Source organism: Adiantum capillus-veneris, chromosome 1 (assembly GCF_014529385.1).
Source record: "Adiantum capillus-veneris isolate H3 chromosome 1, ASM1452938v2, whole genome shotgun sequence".
Classification (NCBI taxonomy): domain Eukaryota; kingdom Viridiplantae; phylum Streptophyta; class Polypodiopsida; order Polypodiales; family Pteridaceae; genus Adiantum; species Adiantum capillus-veneris.
In genome coordinates this window covers 72,128,322-72,149,255 of record NC_140931.1, presented here as the reverse complement: position 1 = coordinate 72,149,255, position 20,934 = coordinate 72,128,322, and the positions used below count along the sequence as shown (strand labels likewise).

The window sequence follows — 20,934 nt, the reverse complement described above, 5'->3', positions numbered from 1 at the left end:
CCCAAAGGAAAGCTCCAAGGACATGGAAGGCTTTAAGAGCCTCCATCATGAAACAATTTCTGGCAAGCAACACTAAAGACAATGTCCTCACAGAATGGCAAAGCTTGAAACTCTCTCCCTACGAGTCTATCTAGAAGTATGTAGATAAGTTTTGGGATTTACTTCTCAAAGCCAGTGTCTACAAAAAGATAGGCTTTGAGGAGCAAAAGCAACAATTTTGTACGAGACTTTTTGAAGAGATGGCCGAGTATATTAACTCACAAAGTCCTAATGCCATATCGGCGGTCATACACTATGCTATGGTCGCCTCTAAAATCAATTTCCAACAAGGGGTTAAGAGAAACTCTAAGCCCATGGAAGTGAAGGATCAAAATGAGCCTAGAGGAAGGAATAATGCTCAAACTTCCTCCAAAGGCAACTCTAGCAACACCGATAACAAAGCTAAGGAGAAAGGAGTCTACAAAGGTAAGAATAGACTCTCTCCAACATAGCTAGAGTGTTATCGTAAGGATAACAAATGCTACAAGTGTGGACAGCAAGGGCATGTCTATCATGCTTGTCCCCAAAGAAATACACGCAACAACCCGCCTTGAGTTTCTATGTTGGAAACTCCAAAAGAGGATGCTCATAGCAAAAGGCTTTTGTTTTTCCTAAGCTAGGAGATATGTACATACATGTTTATGAGTCGGGTAGTATCCTATACCATGTAAATATGCAGCTTTTTGTAAGTTAATGAAAATCTACATATTCATATACATGATTTTTGTTAGAAAGTCTGTAAATGAATTCAATGTTTCAACCAATTAGAATTAAAAAAAAGACGGGAATCAAGAGGATTAGAATTGTCTACATTCCTAAATGGATTCCAAAATGTTTTTATTGATGATACCCCCATGAGCTATCTCCACAATGAGGGGACAATGACCATGCAATGGAGCTTTTACTACGAAGCTCACTGCCTAATAAGCCTCCTTATTGAGCTTTATAAGCTCCACAAGAGGAGTTCAAAAGGCAATAGCATGAACTAGTAAGTTTTGAGAGAGGTTAGGCTTTCCTCTAACCAAAAGAAAAGTGGATTTTTTTAAAGAGATTCAATAATTAGGTCACATTATCTCTAAAGGTGGTATTTGTATGGAACCACAAAAGGTAGAGGTAATAAAAAGATGGCCTAATCCAAGGAGTCTACATGATTTGCGAAGCTCTAAAGGTATGAGTGCATACTAGAGATGCTTCATAGGAAAAATTCATGCTTATAGCAGGTCCAATACATGACTTAACAAAAAAGAACGTTAAGTGTACATGGACTACAAAGAGAGAAAAATACTTTTGAAAAGTTCAAAGAGAAACTTATCTCTCAACTTATGCTTACACTACGGGATCTCTCAAAGCTATTTAAGGTCCAATGTAATGCATGGATGCATGCCTTCAAGCAAAAATTTGCTTCAAGAAGGGAATACCATAGAATACAAGATTCAAAGACTCAAATCCAATGAGCGAATGTTGGACATATACAAAAGAAACTACGAGGTGTTTTACATGCCGTTGACACATGGAAGTACTTCTTGCGGACTCCATCCATGATACGAACCAAGCTCTTCAACAATCAAATGAGGTGGGAAAATTTATTTTTGCAATTTAAATTTTACATTGCTCACATTGCTGGCAAGCACAACATGTAGCCGATGCACTTTCCCGATGGCCAAGGGTAGATATGGTATCAATAGCAACTTACAATGAACTATGTTTTATGATAGTTAAAAATGCTTCTAACTCAGGCTTTAGGGATATGATAATAGCCTTTACAAATGGAAGAAAAAGAACCACTCACGTTAGAGGATGGTTATTTTCCATACCTCAATAGGCTATATCTTCCTCACTTCCCATGCTCCTCCCATATGCGGGGCAAAGAGGAATTCGAATTTACTCTGCTAGGAGTAAAAGCATACTTGTATTGGCTTACCAAGAAACGAGAACATACAAGAGTATGTTTCAAAATGTATGGTATACCAAAAGATGAAGTATGATAGAAGGACCATGGCTTGCCAACATCTAATTGTGTCGGATAGAAATCCTACCATGACCACTAATTTCTGATAGTCTCTATCAGAACTAGAGTAACCCTCTTATGTTGGCCTACTATTCCAACGGATGGCCAAAAGGAAAATTACAAAACTAATGATCCTTGATCTACTAAAAGCTTGTGATTCAAGGTAGATCAATGCTCAAAATGGGAGAAGTACTTACCCTAACAACAGTATGTCTCTAATAACATGAACATACTTCTAAGGGGAAAGTACCTTTCGGAGCTAAAGACGGAAGATCCAAACGTCCCTTGTAGCTTAAGGTACCTGGGAAGATCTTCATTGAAAAGGAGTATAGCCGAGATCAAAACGAATCTTTTTGGAAGATTAAACAGGCTATATCCATCTATTAGCTAGGCAAAAGAGGCTCCTGCCCCCATTAGGCATAAAAGAGCCTTATCCTTTAAAGAAAAAGAAATCTTTCTTTGGGTCTTACTAAACAATTAAAGTTGCCCAACTATTGGCTCATATATATCATTTTTCATGAGAGCCTATTCGAGCCTTATTAAGGAGAGCCACCAATAGAGGCTATAAATGTAGACCCATTAGAGATCGAGGATGAAGCAAACGAGCTCCAACCCAAGTTCATCTTTCGACAGGAACACAAGGTATTAAGAAATGGTAAGATTACTGACAGTATCTTATTTAAGTTAAGAATTATGCTTTCAAAGATGCTAAATGCATGTAAAGAACATAGCTTAAGGATAATATGAACCTTGTTAATGATGCTTACAATGACACAAAAGATTAAGCAAATGTAAAAGAAATGCATTTTAAATGATCCATGTTTTTGTCTTATAAGACTCTCTTTTTATGTTTTGTGCACAAATTTTAAGAAGTATGCATACTTAGGATCATGTTTGTGGTGACTACGTCTCCCAAACACCAAGTGGCACTTGTCGCTCTACTTTGGAAGTATGATATGGACTAAAAAGAGCATACATGCTTGCGGCAGACAATGTCTCTCAAGCACCAAGTGGATTAGTCATCCACTCTGGAATGATGTCGTAGGGTAAAAATGGATCCTCTACCCGCTAAGACCAATGGACTAATGGGTGAGACTTTACCATATCTACCTCATAGTCGAGGACGACTATGATTTCAAGAGACAGGTAATGTCATAAAAACTAATATCTAACCAACCCAAATGATTTTCTCATATTAAACTGATCACTTAATGTGGAAGAATAAACGGGAACAAGGGTTAAGATATAGACATGTGCTTATAGATCTATCTCAACACGGGGCCAATGGTAAAGGAGCCCCAATGAGCGATGGTCTATCAAAGAGCAAGGCTAACCAATGGAGCATAAGACCTTAGGGTTAGCTTCATTGAAGACCTCCAATAATGTGTGTAAAAGTCCTTTGACCTTAGGTAAGCTAGGGTTGAGCTTGAGGCACGGGAACCCGACCTAGCTCGAGGTGCTTGTCTTGCTTGTCATGCTTGATTACTAAGGTGCTTGATGCTTGAGGTGCTTGAGATGCTTGAGGTGCTTAATGATTGAGATGCTTGAGGTGCTTGACATGCTTGAGATGTTAGGGTTGCACTTGAGGTGAGAACCCAGCCCAAGCTTAAAGTGCTTAAGGGCCAAGCTTGTGGTGGGAACTGGGCCTATGCATGAGGGATTGAGGTGTCAAAAAGTCAAATATTCAATCCCTACAAGGAGGGGGTGAGCCCTACATGAGGGGGGATGAGAGAGAACACCCACACACTCACACAAGGCATGCATGGTACAAAGAAAGCAAAAGGAACACTTGTCAAGTTCCTCCTCATGTTGCCCTCATGGTGTGCCTAAAGCCTATTGGTTGGCCACCCAAGGGGTCCAATGATAATTTAGGGGATTTAATTAATTTATTTTTCATTTATCAAGTCCTTTGTCTCAAAGGGGAAAAGGGGACACTTGTCTCAAGGCTACCCTTGCTGCTTGTAATGCCTCCTGCTTATGATTGGCTAGGCCTGGGGGGGTCCAATGAGCTTCAAGCATGAGCTACAAAGGGGGGTCGACCCAAGAAATCTAGGGGGTTTCTTAGGGGGTATACTCACCCAGACACACTCACAAACACTCTCATTGTGTGCTAGGCAAGGTGCAAGAGCTCCATCTCCTTCTCCAAGCTCCTTGAGAAGTTGAGAGCCTACACCAACACTCTTGGCTATGGAATGCAAATCCAACCAAGAGCTATGATTCCATGCTTAAGCTTTCCATCTTCTCCATATTCATTACTATGCTATTATATGTGCTAAGCAAGAAGAGTGATGATAAGTGAGGAATTATTTCTTTCTCCTATGGATTACTTCTTCTTCCTCTTCCCTACCCTCATTCCCTGCTAGCTCTCTCCACCTTCGAAGGTGTTTGAGGTCGTGGGACTGAGGCTTGGGATATTTAATGCTTTCTACAAAGTGCATGTTACGCTTATTGCAAGAAGGCTAATGGTTTATTGCAAGTAGATTATTTACTTAATGCAAGTAGATTAATTGTATTGCAAGGTAGATTAATTGCTGCTTTAGGCACTAGTTGATGCATAAAAGTATACATATTCATGCACTCAAATGATTTAGGGAACACAAAGACTAATGATGTTCACGAGTTCTTGATTGTTTTCAAGCTAAGATTGATTGTTGATATTATGCAAAAGCTTGGTATATGAAGCTTCCATCTCCATAATGCCAAAGAGGTCTCAAGGAACACAAAGATTGTATTGTACCAAGTCTCTCTTAATGAGAGAATCTATAATACAAATGCCTTTTGGAGGTGGGACCGGCTCCACATAAATCCGGTCCTCAACTGTTGTCATATTCTCTAAAATCTCTCTCTCTCTCTCTCTCTCTCTCTCTCTCTCTCGCTCGTAAAGGTATTGCTCATGCCTAGTTAATTAAGTGTTATGATTAAGTTGCTACTACCAATTAAGTCCACCATCTATGCTCTCAAAGTTACTCACTCTAATCCTCTTAATTCCGCTATTCTCTAAGTTCATAGGCCATTTCCATTACACAATAACATTGTACATACTTACATGGGAAAATCACCTTTTGAAGTGATAGAGGAAAGATCAAAAAGTCCCGTGCTACTCAAGGTACATTGGAAGATCTTTGCTGCAAATGAATATAGCCGAGACCTACATGAATCTTTCCAAAAGATTAAGGATGCTATATCCATCTCTCAACAAAGGCAAAAGGCTACTGCTAATAAGCACAAAAGAGACCTAACCTTTAAACAAAATGAGTGGATCTTGCTTAAATTTCCCAAGGCTCGATTAAGGCGCACGATGGGCAAGAATCATACGGGACACCAAAAGTACTATGCTAAATTAGCAAAAATGTACTATGGCCACTTTCAGATTCTTAGGCTAATCAATGAGATGACCTATCAACTCAAGTTGCCGAACCATTGGCTCATGCACAATGCTTTCCATGTGAGCCTATTAAAGCCTTACAAAGGAGAGCCACCTCAAGAAGTAATCATTGAAGACCCACCCGAGATTGAGGACCAAGAAGAGGTGCTACAACCCGAGTCCGTTCTCCGACATTAAGACAAGGTAATACGAGGCCATAAGACTATCTGATGATATCAAGTAGAAAAATTATCCTTTTGAAGATGATAGATGGATGCAAGGCATACAATTAAAGGATAACCTAAACCTTGTCAATGCTTACAATGATTCCCTAGAGTAAGCTAAATGTACATATGTATAAATGAACAAAGCTTTTGTCTTATAAGACTCTCTTTTTATTTATTGTGTGCATGCATGCTTAGGATCATGTTTGTGGGGACGACGTCTCCTGAACACCAAGTAGAGTTTGTCACTCTACTATAGAAGATTGATACGGACTAAAGTGAAGACATGCTTGCGGCAGCTAAGGCTCTCAAGCACCAAATGGACTAGTAATCCATTCTAGAATGGTGTCGTAGGGTAAAATAGGGGTCCTCTACCCGCTAGCAAACAGACTTACGACTAGACTTTATCTTCTCCACCTCATAGTCGAGGACGACTATGATTTCAAGAGAGAGGTAATTCCATAAAAGTTAATATCTAATACTCCCAAATGATTTTCTCGTGTTAAACTGAGTATTTAATATGGGGAAGTACCAGGGGAGTCTCTTTCAGGGATCCAAAGGAGGGAAATAGGGATCCAAAGGGGGACAATCTGCAAAAGAGAAATGTGCTTCAATGGGGCTTAAAAGACCTAAGGTTTAGCTCCATTAAGACTTCCATAGGCTAAGGTTCCAAAAATTAACTCAATTATTCAATGGCCAAAGCAAGGGGAAATTGGATGGTCACGGGAAGACTAAAAAGTCTTCCCACATCCCTAGGAAGGAGGGGGTGAGCCCTTTTAGTAGGGGATGAGAGAGAAACACACATACACACTCCAAGGCTCCTTCTTTACACAAAGGGAATACTGGACACATGTTAGGCTCCTAGGCTAGGTGCCCCCAACCTCCCCTCAAATCCTATTGGATGGCCATAGATGTGAACCAATGAGAATTAGTCTAGAGTAAATTTAGTCTAATCAGTTTAAAAATGATTGATAAAAGAACCAATAGAAATTAAGGTCCCTAGAAGACCATTGAACAATCTACCAAGGGGTCCAATGAGCATTCAACAGCCTAATGGCTTGCCTGATTCATATTGGCTAGAAGACTAAGCGGTCCAATGAGAGTTTAATTGAATTATTTAATTACCTAAAGCTCTCACAAAAGGGGAAATGGGGACACTTGTCAAAAGGCTATAAACTATGCTTCTAATTTGTGATTGCCTAAGCTTTACAGGAGCCAATGGGAGGCCAGCATGAGAAAATAGCAAGAGGGGTCGACCAAGATGAGAGAGAAGGCTGCATTTTACTCCAACACAATGCTACACACACACACACACATGTAACTCATGTGTGCAAGAAGAACTCCATCTCCTTCTCCAAGCATTGAGAAGTAGAGACCTGCACCAACAACTCTTGGCTATGGAATGCAGATCCAACCAAGAGACAAGCTTCGAAGGCATGCTCATCTCCTCTACCATGCTAATTACTAAGCTAAGCTATGCTATTAGAGTGATTATGTGAGGAGAATACTTCTTTCTCGTAAGATACCTCTTTTTTCTCTCAATCTATCCTCATTCCCTGCTAGCTCTCACCATTTTTAAAGGTGTGTGAGGTCTTGGGACTGAGGCTAGGGACACTAGGTGTGTTTTTCAAGCATAATTTGGTCCATGAAGCTTCCATCTTCATTGCACCATCGAGTTTTGTCAAGGAACACAAGAATTGTATTGTACAAAAGTCTCCTTTGATGGGAGAAGCTATAATACAAAGCCTTTATGGAGGGGGGACCGGCTCCATGTAAATTCGGTCCTCAACTATTGTCAATTGTTCTATTTCTCTCTCTTTTCAAGTATTTTCAATGCCAAATTAGCTAGGTGTAACTCAATAAATTACTCCCACTATGGTCATTAGGAACTTGTTCTTAATGAAATGCTCACTATGTTATCAATTTCCGCTACACACAAGTTACTAGTGCATTAAATGTTACACGACCTCCCACTCAAGAGCATTGAGATACAAGTGGGGCAGTGGATCCTAGCATGAATAGTATGGCAAGTGAAGAGGACTCAAAAAATGCAGCTGACAATGCTTTGTTTTCGTTAGTCAGCTCGCAAGGTAGATAAAAAGTGTAAGTTGAAGAGTTTCAAGTGTAAGAGAGCTTCTCTACCTACTAGCCTGCATCCAACAACACCTATCACTTGTCCACTCTCTCTGGACACTTCAATAGTAGTACGACCTTGTCACTTACGATGCTACCTACAAAGCGTCAGGTAGTGTGTAGCATCACAGATGTGGCAAAAGAGGTAGGAGGCAACAATAAACCTCTATGGCATGGAATGGAATAGCTGAAGGAGAACCAAATATTTGCAAAACGAGATTGAGCATAAGGCTAAAAAAAGTAAGTGTTCAGATTGACATCATAAGGCTTACTTTTTAATGCTTTATGTTCATGCAGAATGCTTACACTATTTATGACGTAGAACATAAAGTTTGCTACCATATACATGTGGTAGTGATGTGTGTGAACACACTTAGGACAGCCCGGGCATTTTTTCCCTCACTAGGAGGGTTTTTCCCCCGTGCATTTTATATACGCCCATCACTGTAGGGCTATCTAATTTTTCCATTGCACACTAAGTAATACACTCTGTGTTGTGTGACTTGAGCTTCCTTCATCTTCTCCAAGCTGTGTGTGTTTTCTTGCAACCCTAATTCCAACAATTGGTATCAGAGCAGATTGTGTCCTCTCGAGCTTAGTCGCCAATAGCTCCAGCACACACCAGATCACTTTCTTCGACTTCTATTGACAGGCAGTATTACAGAGGCTATTTTGTCATTTTGTGCAAAATTTGTGTCAGTGTCGCTGTCTACATAACAAGTCCCTTACAGACTTCTACGGTTTGTGCTATATAGCACGTGTTGTTCTTGCTTTGTTTTTCCTCTTTTTGGGCAGCTTTCACATTAGACGGAGGCATTCGCTGTGGTTGACAAAAACACATATGTGTTCAAGATGTTTGTAGTTGACAGATTGGATGGGGACAATTATCCTATGTGGGCTTATATGATGCAACATGCCCTTGTGTCAAAGGGCATTTGGAACATTGTTCAAGGAATTGACGTATGTCCTAATTCTGAGGATGTAGGCGATGTTGAGGATGTTGCGGGTTTTGGTGGCGGAATTGCTGCTGCCAGAGCTGTTTTGCCTACGACTGAGCAAGCTCATTGGGATGTAAAAGATGTGCAAGCTCATGCATTGATTGCATTTTCTATGAAGCGCACTATTACTCCCCACGTTCGTTCAGTGAAATCTGCAAAACAGCCTTGGGATATTCTGGTTGGACTTTATGCAAGTCGCAATGAGGCAAAAATTGCATTGTTGCGTAAAGAGCTTGAGTCAAAGATTATACATGAGGAAGATGACATGGACACTTTCCTTGCTGGTGTCAAGGATATCAATGAGCAACTTAGTTTTGCAAGTGAAGTCATTTGAGGCAGTTTCCTTGTGTAGAAGATTCTTGATGCCTTGCCAGATTCTTACCAGACTTTTGCTAGTACTTGGAGACTTATGACTCAAGGAAATCCTGAATTTGTCAAGTTTGATGCATTATGCACATTCCTGTTGCAAGAGTCACCTTAAAAAATAGGACTAGATAGTGTGTTGTTGAACATTCCTTTATTGCTACTCAAAGAAAAGGTGGTAATAATAATGTAGCCACTTCTCATGGTTCTTCTGCGAGTGGTAAATCACTTGCTCCTAATGCTTTGCTGGCAACAATTTTTCTGGGAATTCTGGTGAAAAGGGAAAAAGAAGATGCGTTGCCACTATTGTAAAGCTAATGATCACTTGATCAAGCAGTGTCCTAAGTTGAAGACCAAAGAGGCTAAGAAGAAAGAAGCTGGTTCCACTACAAATGCAGCGATTATAGCAACTCAGAGTAGGAAGAAGATGGAGAAGGAGAAGACACAGAGCTTGTGTATGAGATCTCTGTAGTCTATCTCTCTGTATTAGAATAATTAGAGTATACAAACTCAGAGCTACAAAGCTTATATGAAACCCTAAGAGATAAGGTGTCCTTTCACACCGGATGTCCAGGGGGAAAAACCCAGTGGGAGAAAAGTGCCCCTGGTGAAGCGCGTATACACACTAACACTACTACATGTCTACAAATCCCCCCTGTAGTGATAGTGTGAATCCGTACAAGGTAGCAGATCATCATGTGTATGAGAGTAAGCCCAAATCTTTTCGGAAAGCTTCAAACTTTTCTCGTGATAACGCCTTCGTAAATAGATCTGCAATGTTATCCTGTGTAGGATAGTAAGTTAGTGTGATCTCCCCTGCATGTAGCCTTTCCCTGACATAGTGGTAGTGAACCTCTATGTGCTTTGTTCTTGCATGAAATACTGGATTCCTTGCAACTGCCATAGCACTCTGACTGTCAGTGAAAATGGTAGTGGGTGCCTGTTGACACTCACAAAGATCTGCCAATAACCTGCATATCCATACACAATCAACTGTTGCCGTGAAAGCTGCCCTGTACTCAGCTTCACAAGTTAATGTAGCCACTATGGGTTGCTTCTTGCTTAGCCAAGATATACATGCATTTCCCAAGAAAAAACAATTGCCACTTGTAGAATGTCGTGTGTCAAAATCACCAGCCCAATCTGAATCGCTGTAACCAAGAAGCTGCATAGAACTGTGCTTTCCATACATATCCCCCCTTGGAAAGAACATGGCAAGATTAGGGGTACCTGAAAGGTAACGAAGTATGCGCTTCACAGCCTGCCAATGATGCATACCTGGGCTGTGCATAAATCTGCTTGCTTGTGAAACCCCAAATTGAATGTCTGGACGAGTGTTGCTTGCCAAATATATCAAGCAACCAACGGCTGCTGCATAAGTATGTACATCAAAAGGTTCTCGAGCATCGTGCATGCTCAACTTTGATCCAGTTTCTACGGGTGTAGAGATTGGTTTACAATTTTGCATACCAAACTTATCCAAAATTTTATGCAAATATTTTGCCTGCAACATGTATATGCCATCCTTTGATTGCACAAACTGAATACCCAAGTAATAATGTAGCAAACCAAGATCAGACATCTCAAAGGTTCAAAGCATCTTTAAACGCTTCAATTTCATCTGCAGTATTGCCTGTAAGAAGCATATCATCCACATAAAGTGTTAGCATAATGAGAACTCCATCTCTCTTTTTGACATACAAAGTACTTTCTGTTGGACTATTCTGAAATCCCTGGCCAATCAAATAAGTATGTATCTTCTCATACCATGCTCTTGGAGCTTGTTTGAGACCATACAAAGCTTTACGCAATCTACATACCTTTTGCTCTTGACCTTTTACAACAAAACCACTTGGTTGACTTACATAAACTTCTTCCTGCAAATCACCATTCAAAAAAGCAGTTTTGATATCCAACTGATGCACTTTCCAACCATGATGAGCAGCAATTGCAACTAGTGATATAACTGTGGACGCACGAGAAGTAGGAGCAAAGGTTTCACCATAATCTATGCCTTTCTGTTGCGCATAGCCTTTTGCCACAAGCCTTGCTTTGTACCTGTCAACAGTACCATATTGTTTCCTTTCTACCTTAAAAACCCACTTTGTACCAATAGGTTTTTTACCTGTAGGCAAGTCCACTAGATCCCATGTATGATTCTTATGAATAGAATCAATTTCTTGTTGCATAGCATCTTTCCACTGAACACACTCTAAAGCTTGTTCAAATGAATCAGGCTCATCTGCATCACAAAGAGCGCTAAAGCAAGCCAAATCTACTTGCTCTCTGCCAAAAGTAGTACCAGCATGTGTTTTTCGTGGCAACGGTGCATCCAACTTGCTATCCTGCAAAGTTTTCTGAACCCATTTAGGCAAGGTTCTTTCTTCCTTGAGAACTTCTTGCTCTTCACGCACAATTTCCTCTACATCATGAGGTGTCACATGCTGATCAAAAGATTGATCAAGATTATCAACCTGTTGTGATTCTTGATTCTCCACAAAAGAAGGAAGCAAACCTTCAAATACATCATGTGTCTGCATATGAGGTACATCAAAAGCAACCATAGGTTGAGCAGTAGTTTCTGCAAAAATTATATCACGACTTTCAAAAATCTTGTTTGTAGCAGGATTGTAAAGTCTATAACCTTTAATTCCACTACTGTACCCCACAAATATACATTTGATTGCCTTATCATCAAGCTTCCCACGTAACTGCTGAGGGATGTGAGCATAAGCAAGACAACCAAAAACACGAAGATAACTGACTGAAGGTTTTCTGTCATACCAAGCTTCATATGGAGTAATGGTCTTCAAGGCACGAGTAGGACACCTGTTCAAAACATGTGTTGCACAAGCAACTGCCTCCATCCATAGCTTACGAGGCAAACTCTTAGCCTTGAGCATACATCTAGCCGTCTCCATTAAAGACCTGTTCTTCCTTTCTGCAACACCATTCTGTTGTGGTGTGTATGGCATAGTGCATTGGTGTTTAATGCCTTTCTTTCCCAAAAAATCCTTAAATGCATGTGACATGTATTCACCTCCTCGATCGGTACGAAGAGTCTATACTTTGCAACCTGTTTCATTTTCAACCATGGCGACATAATGTTGAAAAACTGCAAACACATCTGACTTTGCTTTGAGTGGATACACCCAACAAAACCTGGAAAAGTCATCAATGAAGGTCACAAAATAAAGGCTGTTTCCTATAGATGGCGTCCTCATAGGACCACATACATCACTGTGTACAAGCTGCAACTTTCGTGTCGCTCTAACTGAACCATCCTGCGAAAATGCAAATTTGTGCATCTTTCCAAGAACGCAACCTTCACATACATGTCTTGGTGGCATCTCCAATAAAGACAAATCATGCACCATATTATGACGTTGTAAAGTCATCAAACTGCCATAACTAACATGCCCAAATCTAGCATGCCACAACTCAACATCCTGCATGGCCTAAGTCTTTGTTTCTGCAATACATACCTGAATCTTCTTTTCATAACGATCTAGCACAAATAGTCCATTTTCCAGCGTACCTGTAGTGATAAGAGAATAACCATTCTCTCGATCTCGTACAACACATCTGTCATCCTCAAAAATGACCCGAAGACCATTTTTAGCAAGAGAGGATACAGACAACAAATTCTTCTTGATCCCTGGAACATATAAGACATCTGGCAAGCATAATTCTGAACCATCTGAAATGGTAATCAAAATCTTACCAACGCCTTTGATTGGATAAGAAGCATTATTTGCACATGTCACCTTCTTTCCTGCTGGAGCTGCACCCAATGAACAAAACAAATCCTTCCTTGAAGTAATATGCCTGGATGCACCACTATCAAAGTACCAAATCATTTGTGTCTTGTCAACACTGTAAGCAGAAAAATCTGAACATACTACAAAAGCATAAGAATCCTGCACAAAGTTTGTAGACTCTTCTTTCGTTGTAGAAGAATCACCAGAAGCTGAAACAACCAAACTCGACTCTTTCTTCTTTTCTTTAGCAATTCGCTTTTTACACTCACTAATGTAGTGACCAGGTTTCTTGCAGTAGTGACATTTACCTTTCTTCTTGGACTTGTCGGAATCACCTTTAGATTCTCTGAAGATTGTCCTGCACTAGACTTGGAGTAATGAGCACTCTCTTTACCCTTGTTTTTGTTCTGTACAACAAGAGCATGATCCATACCATCCACCTGTAAAGACTTGTTCTTACGTGATTGATCCTCCTGCAATAGCAAAGCCACTAACTCTTCAAAATGAAGAGGCTCAGGATTAGCTCGCAAAGACAGAGTCAAAGAAGTCTGAAAAGTCAAATAAGATGGTGGTAGTGAATTGAGTGTTTTGGAAACCAAGTCCTTCTCTGGAATCACTTCATCAATGCTAAGCAATTGCTCTTTAAGATCCCTAATTTTTGTAAGATGCTCGACGATATCGTCACCTTCGTCCATCTGTATTTTGTCAAGTTGTTTCTTCAAAAACTCTATTCTGGCAGCGTTTCTTCCTCCAAACATAGCTTGCAGAGTGTTCCAAGCATCCTCAGAAGTTCTGCAAGATCTAATATGTGGTGTGATTTTCCTCTTTATGGTTAAGGCAATCACAGCCATAGCTTGTGCATCTTTAGTATCCCATCTCTTTTGCTCTGGAGTGACTTGTGAGGGTCCTGCACCAACAGCTGCACCACGACCAGGCGTGGCAGGTGCAATGCTACCTGGACGAACTTCATATCCAGATACATAATCCCACAATCCTTTACCAACCAAAATATTTTTGGCCATAAAAGACCAAAGAGAATAGTTGGTACCATCCAATTTGTCTTCGGATGTAAACGCACCAAAAATCTCTTTCTCCGTAGATTGAGCCATATTGTGGATGCACACAAGAGATCAAAAGAACCTCCAAGAGATTCACAAATCTCCTCTCCAATGCAAGCAAAACTCTGCACAAAATCTCAGCACAAAGCTAAGACAAGCTGCTTCCCAAAAGAACTATTTACGTGAAGAAAATCTGTCAAAAAGCACACCCTCTTGATCTAAACGCCTTCGAAAAGTAACTTCTGCTACGCTCCTCAGAACAAAATTCTGAGGGCTCGAACAACTTCGAAAGGGGGGTAAAACCGCAAGTCGCCTGTTCAGAATACTCCCAGAACGTCGAAGATGCTCCCACGAGCAAATTTTCCGAAAACTGCCTGAAAACTGCGATTACGCGCGCGGACGCGAAAACGGAAGTAGAGGCTCTGGAAATCACCTCGCTCTGATACCAATTGTTGAAGATGATGAAACAGGAAACAGAAGGAAGACAGCAACTCAGAGTAGGAAGAAGATGGAGAAGGAGAAGACACAGAGCTTGTGTACGAGATCTCTGTAGTCTATCTCTCTGTATTAGAATAATTAGAGTATACAAACTCAGAGCTACAAAGCTTATATGAAACCCTAAGAGATAAGGTGTCCTTTCACACCGGATGTCCAGGGGGAAAAACCCAGTGGGAGAAAAGTGCCCCTGGTGAAGCGCGTATACACACTAACACTACTATACACATACGATTACTCCTATATCTCCTTTCTTTGCCGTCTTTTGGTTAATCTCACCGCATGGCCAATCTGACTTTGTTTGACTTGTTCCTTGAGATGTGATATGTGCATTAGTTTTTTATATGTCCATTGGTGTAGCTCCTCTAAGCTATTTTCTTTGTCCGCACCACCTCCACGTCGAGTGTGACTGAAATAACCAGTACAAGCTTGGTAGTGGGTTTTTTCCATGCCTTGTGTAGACCAAACACCCAAGCTGCCATAATACCTTGCAAACCAAGGCATGTGATTACAAATAATGTGCTGCACACAAAGCATGCAGACATTATAAGGATGAGTATTCGCAATTCAAAAGATTATCATGTCATCAAAACAATTACAGTACCATGTAATGAGTAATATGTTGATTTATCCACATGTTTATGAATGTCTTGTGGAAGGTCTCCACAGCTTCTTGGAATTTTCTATAGTCGCCATCAGTCCATGCGTTCAATTCGCAAAGCTTGAATATTACATCCGAGATTTTCCATACCTTCGCTTTGCGATTGCTGCACCATTGTCTGCATGATCAACTATAGCATTGTGCAGATTTTTCCACTTGTTGTGTCATAATGATTGTCTTTCTGTGCACTTTGGCTTTTGTGTTGTCATCTAGTTGTGGACACTGAAAGGAAGAGTCGGGCTTTCACATCACCAATGGAAAGCTTCTTTGGAACATCCCGGCCATTTTTCGATCTCTTCTCATCCTGCTCTATCTTAACATGTCCTCCGTGCAAACCCATTTCTGAGAAGGCCGTCTATAAGGCTGAGATTGCTCTTTGCTTTGCAGAGAGAGTTCGAGTGGTCCAGGCAAAACATATGTAGAGAAACTTTAGTTTTTCTATTATTCTACAAAGTGCATGCATTGTGCATATGTGTACTCTAGATAGTGGGATATCCAAAATGGGTCGAAACTTAGGGTCGCATAGATGCCTATCGAGAGCTCTTCTCCAAAATGGTTTGTCAAGGATGTGAACCCCTCCCATGCAATACAAGCAAGGGCTTTTGCTTGGTGCTCCTTTGGAAATGTTGTCCATGCATCTCAAGGTTTTTAGGTCTCCAGCCAAGTGCCACTCATGGTAGGATCCCATGCCCTCCACATCCAATTTCTTTCCATTTCTCTGTTCGCTTATTGTTTTTGGTATGTTTGTTTGATAAAAAACCCAATTCAATATATCAAAGTTCTCAAAGGGCACCTGAAAGTATAATTTTTAACTTTTTATAATGCACGTTCAAAAGCATTCAACTGAAACATAACAATAGTTTATCTTAATCATAACTACTACGGACCTTGAACGTCGCAAGAAGGAAAATGTTGTGCTTAGATTGCATATTAGAGTTTTGAGGATCATCTGGTCCAATGCTTGCATCTAGAGCTCTATTCATAAGTGTGATTGTGACTCGCTCAACCTTTGTCTTCTTTACAAGCTCGCACTCATCTAGCTTGATGACAAACTTCAGGACGCCGTCGGACTCTTCAGGAGTAACATCAAACAGTTGCACAATGTATGACTGCAGGTCGATCATATCATAAAATATATTTGTTATAATAGTCATAGATCATTTCTTCTCCTTTTGGCGATCTGTATGTCGATTCAATGTAGAAAGGACTTCCTAGCTTTTGAAGCACCTCCTCGTTGACTTCCCGTCTTGTTTTTTTAATAGAGAAAGGGTTTGGAAGTAGCATGTGCTTGATGTGGATATTTTTATCTTATTGCACAGACCTAAGTAAGAGGAGTTAGGAATCAAAACCCTTTTCTAGTGGAACAACACTACAAATGATGCTACATACTTGAAAATGGTAGCATATCCGTATACCAGCTTCATCCAAAATTGATTGAACGTCCCGTACAAAGAGTTGGTTCTCTTGTAAACGGTTGTCAAGCTGTTTAGCAATGATCTTACCATAGTGCTTATCATCCAAGAGGCCAGCTACATTTTTGCGATTCAATATGAGCCCATTATGGGCCAAGGAGGTGGTTGTGCTGAGCTCCACTTCCTTGTCAGGGTGAAGAAAACACTTATGCAAGCATGCTAGCAGTAAAATATGTGAGAGTTTATGAATATATACTTAAGAAGGATAGATGCACTCACATGATGGCTTGCACTCTTTTCTTGATTCCTTCCGAGCCAACTTTCAAGTCCTCGATGTCTCTTAGTTTTCTTTCTCTTTGGCAAAGACCTAGAACTGTTTTTTTTTCTCTAAGTTGTTGTAAGCTCCTTGATGGTCTCCTTACTACCTTCAATCTGTTTAGCACATTGCATGATTTTTTGGTGTAAGCGGACATTCTCGTTGTATACAATATCTATCTCTTGTTGCAGAACATCATTTCTTGCAGTCAACTGCTTAGTGTAGCCATACAAGCCATGGTGGCCATCTCCAACATAGTTCACTAAGGATGTAATATCCTTAAAAGTCTCATAGAGACAATGCACATAGAGTGCAAAATGCTTCATAAGCAACAACCTGAGGAATATGCATGCCGTTCCAAATCAGCCTTTGCTAAACACTAGGGCCAATAACACCTAGTGTGCATGCATTTAGCAAGAAACAGATCCGAACCTGTATATTCACGGTGAGCCTTGCCGATACTTATGGCAAAATGTGATGCGCGTAGCACACATTAAAAAAGAATGTAAATAGTTCTAAAAAGAAACTAAATACTTTCAGTCGCAATCTTTTGCAAACCTTGCTGAAACGTCTGAATGGCAATAGAAGGTAAAACATTGATCACTTCTAGGTACACACAATGAAACTTTTTCATTAACAACTTATAGCCTTGCTATATGTATAAACAACCATCTGTAATGTTGTTTAGCAGTACTTGTACCTTAACAAGTCATTTCTGGCCACGAAATTGCTCCTGATACGTCGTGCTAGAAATGGTCCAGAAAACAGATGTGACCAGCACCTAGGGACTTTGTCGTGACACATAATTGAAATAATGACGCCAGTGTCAGTCCAGAGACTCATATTCTCCACATGTGGAATATGTCTCATGTAAGGATTTGTAAAAAAGAACATCCTTCAAGTACAAGATGTACTTGTGTGTGGAGGTACTGGAAAACACTCCGCGACAAGAGTGAGAGGGACCCTCATTAGTTTGCTCCACACTGGCTAAACTGAACTCCTTGAGTTCCTAGACCATGTTGTATCCCATGTGACAACATTTGCCAAATTGAACCCTACAAGTAGGTTCGTAACAGCATAAGACAGAAAGATAGATTGGACACTTGGCCCAAAATACTTTGTGCCGACATGCCCTTGGCATGGCTCTGTAACATTCAAGCATACTTAGACGTCTTGAAAAACCAAGCAAATCATACTAAAAATGGAATAACACCAAATCAATAGATGCGTACCTTGAGATTTGAACGTAATGTACACCTACCGCTATTCAAATGGAGAGGAACACGTCGTCCACATTTGAAAAAACAAGCAACATTGCACTAGAAACCTTGGGTGTTGCCTTCACAATCCAAACCCGTTGAGTAGAAGCTACGTAGTCAACCGCCTTGGTAAGATCCTTTGTAGAACTGTGCAACTAGTAGGTAACGATAACCAACATAGGCAATCGTGTACAAAATGATTGGAATCAACTTGGAAAGTGTGTCTGTCCGCTATCGTGTTTGGTAGATTGCAGAATTCTTTCCTTGAAAGTATAACTGGGAGAGATCAACTGTGATCCTCAATGCAGATCAAACTGTGATCCTTAATGCCTATGGGGTGATGTAACAATCACCCGCCGGGTCTTACCCCAAAAAGTATGTCCATAGACACGCCGTAGTGCTATAGTGAGAGCAAGAAATCCACATAAGTCAGATGTCTAGCTCGTATTAACAGCCATGATGTCTCAACTATGTGCTGCCTCTAGACTCCATGGTATAGATCAGTTGATGTAAGTGCAAGAGTATCAAAAACTCAACTTGAGCATCGCACTAGAAACATATAGTGCAAAAATGACACCCTAAACATCCGTAAGGACAAGACTCTTGCTTGTCCATTAACGTCGATGTGTACTTCCTTGGGTATATCTTGACAACAATCACCCAAAGAATGCCAATAGTTGGGTCTTACCCTTGTCCTGACATCGGCTCTTAGCCTGTTTGGCTCATAGCCCTTATGAAAAATAGTGTTCAATCGACGAACCGATGAAGACTAATTTGAGTAGCATCTTAGCCACGTGCTAGTTGTGAGTTAGAGCACCTTGGATCAAACTGACTCACGAGCAGAATATGTATCAATAGCTTCATAGAAGAGTTTCGTTATTCTTGAAAGAAATAAGAAAAAGCGAGAAAAGAAGAGCATGCTAGGCTCATGTGTGCTCTCAGACATCTTATGCTTGAATTGCATCTTATCGTATAAGCATTCCCCAGTTTTCCGGTATGACTCTCGCATCGAGAGAGGTAACAGAAAAATACAAAACTCATTCCGATCCACCTACCTTGCAAGGGTCGTGATTACCCGTGAAATAAGTCCTAGAATTATCCTTAATCTGTCCTGGACAGAGTTGCGAGTGTGATAGCGGAAGCGTAATCTTTGAAGCGGTGGACTTTATGCCACCTGGTTAGCATACCTTGTAGACAGATGTTGAAGCCCTCGGCAAGAGTGATGGCCTCAACGTGAGAACCAAAACCATAAGTGCCTTGAACAGTTTAGACTGGTAGGAATTCTGTGAGCTGATATTCCTATTTGTCTAGTTTTCCAAACTTGTGTGTCACTGCCTGTGATGCCAAGTCATTGGGTTGTACCTTGACACAAGGGAGAAGCCTTGCTTCGCATTAAATTGTCAAACCACTGGTCGTTGTGGTAACATGTGGTCCCAATATTTGGAAGGAAAAAACGGATTCCAAACCGGCTCATAGCCATATCAGCACAGACGCCCTCATATATCCTATGCACCCGTCTGGCACATACTAAACTAGCTTGTAAGCATATTTTCAAATCCCTCCCAAGTTAGTATGTGCATAGCATATGCCAAACCGTGGGCAGTTTCACTGCAAGATGCATAAATTGAAGCCTTGCTGATAGCCAACTGAGGCGATTGTTGACATACAGAAGGACATAAAGAATCGACCTTGTCGAGTAATTTCAGCTGAAATCAGACAGTAATGTTGGGCTAGCAGCCTCTGGCAGCTTCTAGAAACATGGAGAAGGAGTCGGCCATGCCGAAGAACTGGCCTCCTGCATCAAGTCAAGCAGTAGGATGTGCTAATCTCCTTGAGATTACAAAACATGGAAAATTGGCTATACTTTTGCATCAAAAGGAAACCACTGTGAAGCCGTGCTGCGGAGCAAGGCGGTTGGTACTCAAGCCTTGCTTGATTCCAATCTTTAACCCAATCAAATTTTTGGCGCTTACGGTAATTGTCACAAGCCGTGCTTGTGCTTTTCCGTCATAAAGGGTACGCACGTCTGGTGCACGACATAGCGATGCAATATGTTCCAAAAACTTTACCAAAACAAATGCAAAAGATTTCGCATACCGTATTACTAACTTATACCGACCTGACTTGCCGGCTTCATGCACTTGCATGAGTAAATACTCACGCCGATGCTCCTTCTCTACTTCTTGCTTGAAATTTCTTCAACTTGTGACAATTTACACAAATAAAAAGACAAAAATGCGAAAGGGACTCTGCATACCTGCTGGGAAATTGACTTTGGACTATGTCATGCAACCATAGCCAGTGCCTTGCATGAGCATGCATGCCATGCTTTTCGTATCCGTACGAATGTTCACTACTGAATCGTGATCCATGCTCAAGTACCACAATCAACACATCGAAGATCGTCGAATCAATCAGCATAATCGTCTTTGTCAAGGCATGATGGGATCTGTCAATATCTAGGTTTGACCATCTTGTTGCGTAGGTTGGACATATTGGAGTGCAAATTGACTGTGCTTGGCGCCTTGAGCTTCAAGTGGCCCTTGGACAATTGTGCTTCGTGCCTTCCATAGGGAAGCATTTTGGAAAAATCGCACATGCGTTCCGGCCATGGCTTGAAATCCTGCGCATGCTACGAGGTGTCGCTACTATGGGCTAAGGCCCTTAGGGTAAAGGTTTGCAAACTTCGACCGCCCGCTTGTGAACCCCAAAAACAAAAAACAAAAATAAATGCTGGCGATGGCTTCTCTGTAGCGCTGCCGAGAGCAGGGTCGCCTGCTAGTCGCTCTGCATGGCTCCTTTGCACCCGCCCTAGTGACGGGATCTCCTCAGCTCGGCCAAGC

General features: G+C 41.0%; 1 pseudogene; it reads left to right on the top strand.

Moving 5' to 3' along the window:
* LOC147464960 (putative receptor-like protein kinase At5g59700) overlaps positions 1–7,733 on the top strand; it is a 33,932-nt pseudogene extending 26,199 nt beyond the window's left edge.
* The last annotated feature ends 13,201 nt before the right edge of the window (positions 7,734–20,934 follow it).